This window comes from Tupaia chinensis, unplaced genomic scaffold, assembly GCF_000334495.1.
Source record: "Tupaia chinensis unplaced genomic scaffold, TupChi_1.0 Scaffold000312_2, whole genome shotgun sequence".
Taxonomy (NCBI): Eukaryota; Metazoa; Chordata; class Mammalia; order Scandentia; family Tupaiidae; genus Tupaia; species Tupaia belangeri.
In genome coordinates, this window is record NW_006159805.1 from 419,851 (window position 1) to 430,003 (window position 10,153).

A 10,153-nucleotide genomic window follows, 5' to 3' on the forward strand; every position below is an offset into this window, starting at 1 on the left:
GCTCTCCAAATCCTCAGGATCTTGGGTGTCCTTGTGCACACATAGTATATTTTTCAGGCTAAACCACAAATCCAAACCTAGGGTTTCCATATGGCTTCCAGTCTTGTAAAATTCTTGTATTACTATTGCATTATAATGGTTGAGCCTATTTATGATACTGAACTCCAAACAGCAACTTAACATCATTGTGCTTCAATTAAGTACTCTTATCTATTGTATCAGAAGTAAATTTCAAGCATCTTGACCACAGAATCTTACAAAAGATGAACCGCTTTTTCTCCAGTGATAGAGAGTGGTATGCCTAAGTCTACTTTCATCTTCTCACTTACAGTGGAAGGAACTTCAAATTGAATCTTGAGGTCTGAATATTAGTATCTCAAATTGAATCTTGTCCCATCTTACAAGGCCATGAAACCTTCTCCAGTGCTCTGGCCAACACTGATCTTTCCAGTTGATTGTATATTTGAATACATAATGATATCTAGTTCTTCCTGATTTTTGTTTTCAATGGGTATGACTCATTGCCCATCAAAAGTATGGATCTTGGGGCCAGCAAATATCATAGTGGTTAAGGCACTGGACTCCCATGTGGCCAACCATGGTTCACGTCCCAGATACGGCAACTTGAAACATGCCAGGCATGTGTGCATACATGCCCAAAATCCCAAGAGGAAAATGGAGGATGATGGATTGCAGTATGATCATCTCCCCTGGGGAGTGAGTTTTCTGTCTTGTTTTCTGTCTCTCTGTCTCTCCATCTCTCTGGCAAGCATATGTGCAAAAAGCTCTCTCTCAAAAAAAAAAAAAAAAAAAAAAGGAGAGTATGGGATCTTGCCACTTATGATATGGGCATCATGTAGGGCGCTGTCAGAGATGAAGAATCTCAGGCTGTACCCAAGACTAACTGAATCAGCACCCACAGCTTCATAAGACCCTGGGAGATCTGTGTGCATTTCTCTATGAGACAGGGACTTTATTTTGCATTTCACTGGTATTCTCATCTCTCTGTAAGTACCTGGAACCATGGCTTCCATGAAGCAGATTGAATATATTCTTGTTGAAATTAGTTTACAAGATCCTCGATGGCCAGCCACTTTTACAAAGAAAGTGTGTCCTCACCATTTTATCTGATTGAAACAACCACCCAGGGAGCAGGTAAAACACTTTTTCATGCCCACTTTAAAAATAAAGAAATTAAGGCTCAGAAAAGCGTTCTAACTTCTTATGGCCAAAAACTGAAATTTAGACAACACTAAAGACGTTCATAGGAAATAGAGTAAAGTGATAATTAAAGACAGATGGTGACTACCAAACATGAAGACAGGAAATTTGGAAATGAATAGAAAACATATTAACATTTAAGAAAATTCTTACTCTAGTTTATCTTTTAATTTTAATTTCAAGCTTTTGATCTTTTTCACATGCTGCTCACACCCAACAGGATAATGAAAAGACTGTGTATCATTCCCTAAATGTGTCCTTGAGTAGACAAATTCTTAGGCTCTGGACTACACAAACATTTATTGAACCCATGGACTATGCTACATTATCTTTGATCAAATATGGAATAGAAGATTTATAATCTGTTTTGGTGCTACGAATTGCCTACCCCCAAATAACATTGCCTAAAAAGCACTCCTTTCTCAAGGTAACTTTTAGGAAGAAGAAGGAAGATATAAAATTTTTATCCTGGTTTTCTCCAGGATGAATGGAGACTACTTTCACAACAAGGATGCCTAATCCATTTTTACCTGTTTCTTAAAAACAAGGCACTAGAAATGCTGGTGGCATGTGAGAAAAATACAATACGTTTTCCCAAAAGGTTCATAGTTTTTTAGAAACAAATAAATAAGACAACCAATTAAATTCTTTTACATCCACAACAAATAGCTAGAGACACAATAAAAGAGATTCTATTACAATTGAAACTATTAAATGCATATCTACTTAATTTAAGATATAAATGATTTAATTATTCAAATAAAATTTTAAACTCCTAATGGGAGAAATAAAAGATGAGAGGAATAATTGGAGATATATATATTGCCTCTTACTAGAAAAACCAAATACGCTAATAATGACAATAATTCCTAAGCAAATATTTATAGATTTTATGTAAAACCAATATCCCAAGTGAATACATTATAGACTATGTCAAACCCGCAGTGTGATTCATCTAGAAGAATAAGCTAGCAAGAACATTGAATTGTTCTTTTAAAAAAGATAATTATAATGACTTACTATACAAAATTTTAAAACATGATTTATACAATTATCAACAACAATTAGTTATTGGATTAAAACTAAGAGAATCTTACTGGTGGTCTAGAGTGATTCTAAATTAAGTATTTGATATCTGAATAACTAAAACAACAGACATTTTACACTGGTGGCTTACATTGAATTTACTGTCCACGACCACCACTATCACTTAAGTCTTTTTCACATATGGTATTATTTACCAAAGTCTTTCCTATTCTCTATTTGTTAAAGGATAATTCAAAATGAGGCAAAATAATGACTCACATAAACATATAAAAACATGCATTAAAGATTTTGTTTGATTCATTTTTTAACGAGGGAGGCAAACAGATGTTACTACCTGTTCAATGAAAAATCCAAAGAACAGACACATAAATTAGAAATATTAAAATGAATTTGCAAAGGGATACAAAACTGGCTAATCCACAGTGTCACTTGAACTTCCACAGGACATAATTTATTTGCAAGTCTATGGAAAAGAATTATTTTGAACTGCCATAGGTTATCTACAATTTACATAATTGTAAAATAGCTCAAAGGTAATGAAAGGTGCAGAATGCCCAAGGAATCAAAATTAGTCAAACCAGAAGCATGTATTCCAAACAACCCAGAGTTTACCATTGTAGCAAAGCTTTCCTCTACAATTCTCACAATTGATTTTTTTTTTTTTTTTTTTTTGTACTCAGCAGAAGAATTTTACATTTGTGTTCATTAGATCCCATATTGCCAGTGTTAAGCTGAACTAAGTGGGCCTCTGTTCTTGGGTGATAAATATGGCCCAAAGTAGTATATGCCTGTACATACACTGAACTGCAACCCAACTTGAGATACAAGTAAGTTGTAACTTGTAAAGGTGGTAATACAGTGACTGAGCTTCATCCAATCACAGCAGCTGAGCTTTAGCCAATCATAGGCTACTAACTGATCAGACCATGACCATATAAGGCAAACGCTAACTGGAGCCGATCAGGTTAGTGTGCATGTCATTTCCTTGGTTTTTTGTTTTGTTTTGTTTTGTTTTTGTATGACATTTCCTTTTCTTTGGGCATAAATATAACCTGTACATGTGATAAGGTAGAGCATTCTGAACTTTGTTCAAAAATGTAACCAGGTTCTAAACCTATGCCTTGCTCAATTAAACCCTTAAATTTAATTGGTCCCAGATTTGTCTTTTAACAATGGATTCAGCTTACCATATTGCCATTTCTCTCGGCTTCACACATATATGTATTCAAACAGGATAATATCTATGCCATTGTCCAACCCACTTACTTTTCATAAAAACAAGTTGAAAAGGCCAGAAAATTAAAGTATGTTTATCTCAGCCAAAAGGACAAGAAACTGTTCTTTAAATTGAAAAAGTTGAGATGATCACTGAGATCATACAGAGAGGTATCATTTTTTTCAAACAGCAAAATGAGATAATTATAGAGAGTAGAAAGAAATAGAATGAGTAAAACCAAAGTGGTATTTCTTTCTTTTTTTGCTATATGGCGTGTGCACTCACCCAGAAAGATAGAGAAAGACAGAGAGACAGAAAGTGAGCAATCACCCCCAAGAGGCGAATGGCCACACCACAATCCTTTCTCTTCTATTCTCCTCTTGGGATCTTGGGCACACACACACATGTACCCGGCATGAGTTTAAGTCACCGGGTCCAGGACTCAAAACATGGTTGACTACATGGGAGTCCAGCGACATAGCCATTATGCCAACTGCTGGTCCCCCAATGTGGTTATATGTGACAAGTGTATTTTTGAGAAACAGTGAGTGCCAGAGACTGTGCTAGGTGCTGACATCTAGTGAAAAATGTAAGAGAAACCCCTCCGCTCATGGAAATTTATAGTCTGGGCTGAAGTAGGAAAAACAGACATTAACCAATTATGCAGTGGGATAATGGTAAGTGATGTAGCTAACGTGGTAAATGCTATCAGGAAGTTACCGCTGTTAAGCAAGTGTACAGAGGGTAGGTATTAAAAGTATTAATTGGGGCCTGCAGGTCGTGTGGTGGTTAAAGCGCTGGACACTCCCACATGGCCGACCATAGTTCGAGTCCCCTGGTGGCTTGCATTCTCACTCTTAATCTCTGTGTCTCTCTCTGGTCAAATTAAAATAAATGAATAAATAAATAAAAAATAAATAATTTTTTAAAAGAAGTATTAATCACCCACATTTGTTTCATTCTTAAAGCATTCTTAGGTCTTTATCTTTTACTTTCCCTGTCTCAAGGCATGTAAGAACATTTAAAGTGGAACTAAAAAGAAAGAGTTGAGATATAACTGCTACCTCACAGCAAAAGGAAAATGGTCATGGGTTGCCTCAATTATCTCCTCTTTCTGAACAATCGAACAGGACCAATCAAGTGTTTCCTCATGTAGGATGTACTTGATGAGAACAAAGACTTAGCTGTTCAGATTCTATGGTCCCAACTGAGATAAACACTGTTACTACAAGTGGTTATATGTGACAAGTGTATTTTTGAGAAACAGTGAGTGCCAGAGACTGTGCTAGGTGCTGACATCTAGTGAAAAATGTAAGAGAAACCCCTCCGCTCATGGAAATTTATAGTCTGGGCTGAAGTAGGAAAAACAGACATTAACCAATTATGCAGTGGGATAATGGTAAGTGATGTAGCTAACGTGGTAAATGCTATCAGGAAGTTACCGCTGTTAAGCAAGTGTACAGAGGGTAGGTATTAAAAGTATTAATTGGGGCCTGCAGGTCGTGTGGTGGTTAAAGCGCTGGACACTCCCACATGGCCGACCACAGTTCGAGTCCCCTGGTGGCTTGCATTCTCACTCTTAATCTCTGTGTCTCTCTCTGGTCAAATTAAAATAAATGAATAAATAAATAAAAAATAAATAATTTTTTAAAAGAAGTATTAATCACCCACATTTGTTTCATTCTTAAAGCATTCTTAGGTCTTTATCTTTTACTTTCCCTGTCTCAAGGCATGTAAGAACATTTAAAGTGGAACTAAAAAGAAAGAGTTGAGATATAACTGCTACCTCACAGCAAAAGGAAAATGGTCATGGGTTGCCTCAATTATCTCCTCTTTCTGAACAATCGAACAGGACCAATCAAGTGTTTCCTCATGTAGGATGTACTTGATGAGAACAAAGACTTAGCTGTTCAGATTCTATGGTCCCAACTGAGATAAACACTGTTACTACAAGTCAGACTCTAGGAAATAAAATAGCTTTGTTATGCTGCAATGGGAATTTACTTTTTCTTTGCAAATAGATACCTCTGTGTATGTATGTGATAACTGGTGACATTTTTAATGTAATTTTTTGAAGAAATTAAATTAAACACATAGTAGATATTTGCTACAGATCATAATTGATAAAAGATTAATACACAGAATCAGTAATTCTTAAAATTAATAATTCCAGAAAAATTGGGCCTACATATGAACAGACATTTCATGGAGAAGAAATACTTATGGCAAATAAATGTGTGAAAATACATTGACTTTCATTAAAAGAAAAAGAAAATTAAAACTGCAAATATTTTGTTCTCACTTGATAGGCAAAAGAACATAGAAGTTTGATACCAGTGTGGAAGATGGCATAAGGCAATCAAAAATCCTGAGTATTACTAACAAAAATAAGCTGATACAATCACTCTAGGAAATCATTTATCATTGCCTAGTCAAGTTGAAGATTGTGTCTCTTAGTATGTAACCATTTTGATCTTGGGAGACACTTGAGTCTATGCTCCAAGAAACATGATCATGAATACTCATATGAGCATTTCTGGAATTGTTCCTGGAAGGAGCCTAAATGTCCATTGACACGAGTTTGAATACATAAATTATGATATATTCTTATAATAAAATACCATATGGCAGTAAAAAAAGAATTCTCAAGGCACAGAGATGAGGAGGAAAAACTTCCAGAAACATATATGAGCAGTCTTCAAAAGTTTATAGAAAATGCATGCTATAAGAAAAACTGTGTATGGATTTCAATTTTTTTTTTTTGCAGCAAAGTGAACTTGTACTTTAATTCATTTTCTCCCAAACTTATTAAGCCCTCCTCATGCATATGGCATATATTCCATTTGCATGAAGTTCAAAACTGAACTATTTGGTGATGTAAATGTGGTGAAAACTGTAAAGAAATGCAAGAAAACAATAAACACAAAATCCCAGAGAGTGGATAGCTCTAAGGAGCAGGGAGAGGGATTAGAGCAGGATGAACCCATGGGGCAGTAGATGCATTTCTTAAGCAGGTTGGTGGATCCCTCAGTATTCATTTCCTTATTACTCTTTAAACTGTTCATACAGCTTTTCTAGGAGGGGAATCATATGAGCTCATGAGAAAAAGGAATTAAAGTGTGAGTTTATTTTGGTGCAAAAAAAATTGAAATCCATGCATAGTTTTTCTTAATATACATATTCCATAAACCTTATGAAGACCTTTCATATTTATTCTATTGTACGTGTACTATAATTAAAATATAAGTGTGGTGGGGCCAGCAGTTGGTGTCGTGGCTGGGGCACTGGACTCGCACATGGCCAATCATGGTTCGAATCCTGGATCCAGTGGCTGAGACACTGTGTGTGTGTGCTTACGTGCCCAGATTCCCAGGAGGAGAATAGAGAAGAAGGGATTGTAGTGTGACCATGCCTCCTAAGGGCTGATTTCTTACTTTCCCTCTCACTTACTCTCTCTGGTAAGTGCACGTGCCCTAAGAGGGGAAAAAAGAGAGAAAGAAAGAAAGAAAGAGAAAGAGAGGGAGAGAGAGAGAGAGAGAGGAAGGAAGGAAGGAAGGAAGGAAGGAAGGAGAAGAAGAAGAAAACGAAAGAAAGAAAGAAAGAAAGAAAGAAAGAAAGAAAGAAAGAGAGAGAGAGAGAGAGAGAGAGAGAAAGAAAGAAAGAAAGAAAGAAAGAGAAAGAAAGAAAGAAAGAAAGGCTATATTTTTATTAGACATTTTTTATATACTTATTTATCTCAAATATTTGTCAGTACAGTTAGAATCATTAGTGGTTCGTCTACAAAATAGTAGGGTTTGTTTGTTTTAAAGTTTTTTCTCTTAGGTTAAGTATGTTGCTACCTTTTAGATCATGTAAAGTTGAAATTTTCCATTTATTTTACTCCAGCATGAAAATGTCTCTGCAAAATAATCTCTATAAAATGCCTTCTCTTTTGCATTGCTATAGTGGGAATATGTTATAAATTATCTTAGCTTTTGGATAAAAAAAAAAATAACTTTTAACTTGAATGCTGTCTGGAGAGTTCTTCCTGCACACTGAAGTTCTTTATGGTGATTTCTGTGTCACACTATCAAGCCGACCACCTGGCTGCAGCAGCTGTGGGGGAAGCCTGTCCACGTCCTTCTCATGGGGCTTGCACTACTCAATGTTTTAACTTCTACTTCAAATGGACCTCACCAGGAAGAGCTATGTCCATGGGCCCCAGATCTGTCTTTCAGTTACTGTCAGGTTTTCTCAATCTCTGTAGTCTGAATGCTCATCCTGTAGCCTGGCCAAGTTCTGCAAGTCGTTTTTTGGTGTTCACTGTTCCATGATAGTCTCCCCCTGGAAATTTTGGAGGAAATTATTCTTTTGACTTTCTAAATAATCAGGCATATCATCAGAGTCTCTGTTTGTATGCTAAATACCAGAACAATGGGCTCCTTTTTTAAAGGTTTGTTTGCATGCTTTGCTTTTACACCATGTGTCTCCACACCAGTAACTACACTTGCCACAGCGAACAGCGCGAGGTCATGGCAGGGTCTGTCAGTCATCATCACTGATTCCTTTAGTTAGATGTCTAAGCCTTAGTCATAGAATGTCACCTTTTCAACACCCGAGCAAGAGAGCTGGATGGCCTTTCTCTAGAAGACTGCCTCCTGTTTACCCTTGGTTTTCTCCCATTTCATCCTCAAATCACAGGAAACACAAAGACATGTAACAGGAGATGGCCAAGGCTATATTTTCTCAGGGATCATAAGAGATCTCCCATCACCTTCTAAGATATACATGTCTTCTGCCCATGTCTGCCCATACAAATGACATAATGGAAGCATTAACCAATCTTAGAAATGGACACCAAATGTATACAGAGCCAAATTTCTTACATTAAGACAAAGGGCATGTTTCACAAAGTTCATTTTTAGGTCAGTTGCTGAAATGCGAAACTCATTTTCCTCTAAAAACAATGTTTGTAGTGCTGGTGCTGACCACAGACTTGGCCTCAATACTCTATCTAACCCACAAAGTATCAGAAATAGTACACAACTGCAATGAAAATAAGTTCAACACAGTGTTGCTGCAACGCTTATAAAATGCAACAGAGAATAGTAAGAAGAGAAGACAGTAAGAGATCATTTTAAATTAACTTGAATTCTTGTGCTTTTGAAAAGGTCAATTCATCTCTTAGAGATAAAAAGGGAGATGAAAACTTCTATGAACATGGACCAGCCTGTGGCCAAGGGAGCCAGATCCCTCATAGCTGACCATGTTGGAATCTTAAACCTGGTGGCTTGAAAAAATATGCCGGACACATGCGTATGCACAAAATCCCGACAGGATGGAGAAATGAAGGAGTATGGATTGCAGCATAATCATACCTCATTGGGGGGAGGAGTTATTCTCTCTGTCTCTGGCTAGCACACATACCCTATGGCCAAATAAATAATTAAATACTGTGAAATTCTGATGGAAATTCAGTTAACTTTCAAAGAATCATAGAAGCTGATGAGACATATTTTAGTAGTAGAAGAATTATAATTTTCAAACTTTTTGCTGCACTCTGTCTTTTCTTTGCTAACCCCTCCCTTTTTAGAGAGAGATTTTTGCTATAAAGCATAACACTCTCCGAAGAGACAGAGACAAACAGAAAATGAGAAATCACTCTTTTTTTTTTGAGAGGTTTTCGCTATAGGGCGCATGCGCTCGCCAGACAGACAGAGACAGAGAGACAGAAAGCGAGAAATCATGCCCCGGGGGGGATGGTCACGCTGCAATCCCTTCTCCTCCATTCTCCTCTCGGGATCTTGGGCACACACGCACACGCGCCGCCTGGCATGAGTTCTAAGCCACCGGGTCCGGGACACGAACCGCGGTCGACTGCGTGGGAATCCAGCGACATAGCCATTACGCTAACTGCTGGTTCCCAATGAGAAATCACTTTTTGAAGATTAAATGTCATTTGAGAAAGCATCTCCAGAGAAATCACCGCCCCCCGCCCCCCAGGAAGAATGACCACATCACAATCCCTTCTCCTCCATTCTCCTCCCAGGATCTTGGGCACGCATGCGCATGCGCACTCACGTGCTTGACATGAGTGTAAAGCCACTAGGTCCAGAACTCAAACCATGGTTGACTACAAGGGAGTCCAGCGACATAACCTTTGCCATCTGCTGTCCCCAAAACTCATTACCTTCAAAATCCAAATCATTTGTTGACTCGCAAAATCAAATGAGAGAAAGAGGGGGAAGGCTGAAACTAAGAAAATAGAGGCTTTTCTGAGTAAACAAAGAAAGAAGTTTCTTGAATAGAATTCGTTGAATAAAAATCCACACATAGCTATTTAGCATCCAGGCTCTGTCCAGTTCCATGCCAGGTCTTGGGCATATGACAACGAGCAGGATGGTGACTGGCACCGCGGCACCAGCGATTGCAGTGGGTGGCGGAACAAGATGAGGCAGCGGCTGGAAGTCAGAACAGACAAGTAAACACGAAAATTACACTGTAATGTGCTAAAAGCTGTGTTAAAGGATGAGCATGGCGCTATTTGGGGGACTCTGGAGATGCTTTCCCAAAATGACATTTAATCTTCAAAAATGAATAGGAATTTTTCAAAAGGAACAAAATGTACAAGAGCATAGGCATAAAATCATTTTGGAAATGATGCGAAGTTCAGAGTAAATGCAGGGAAAG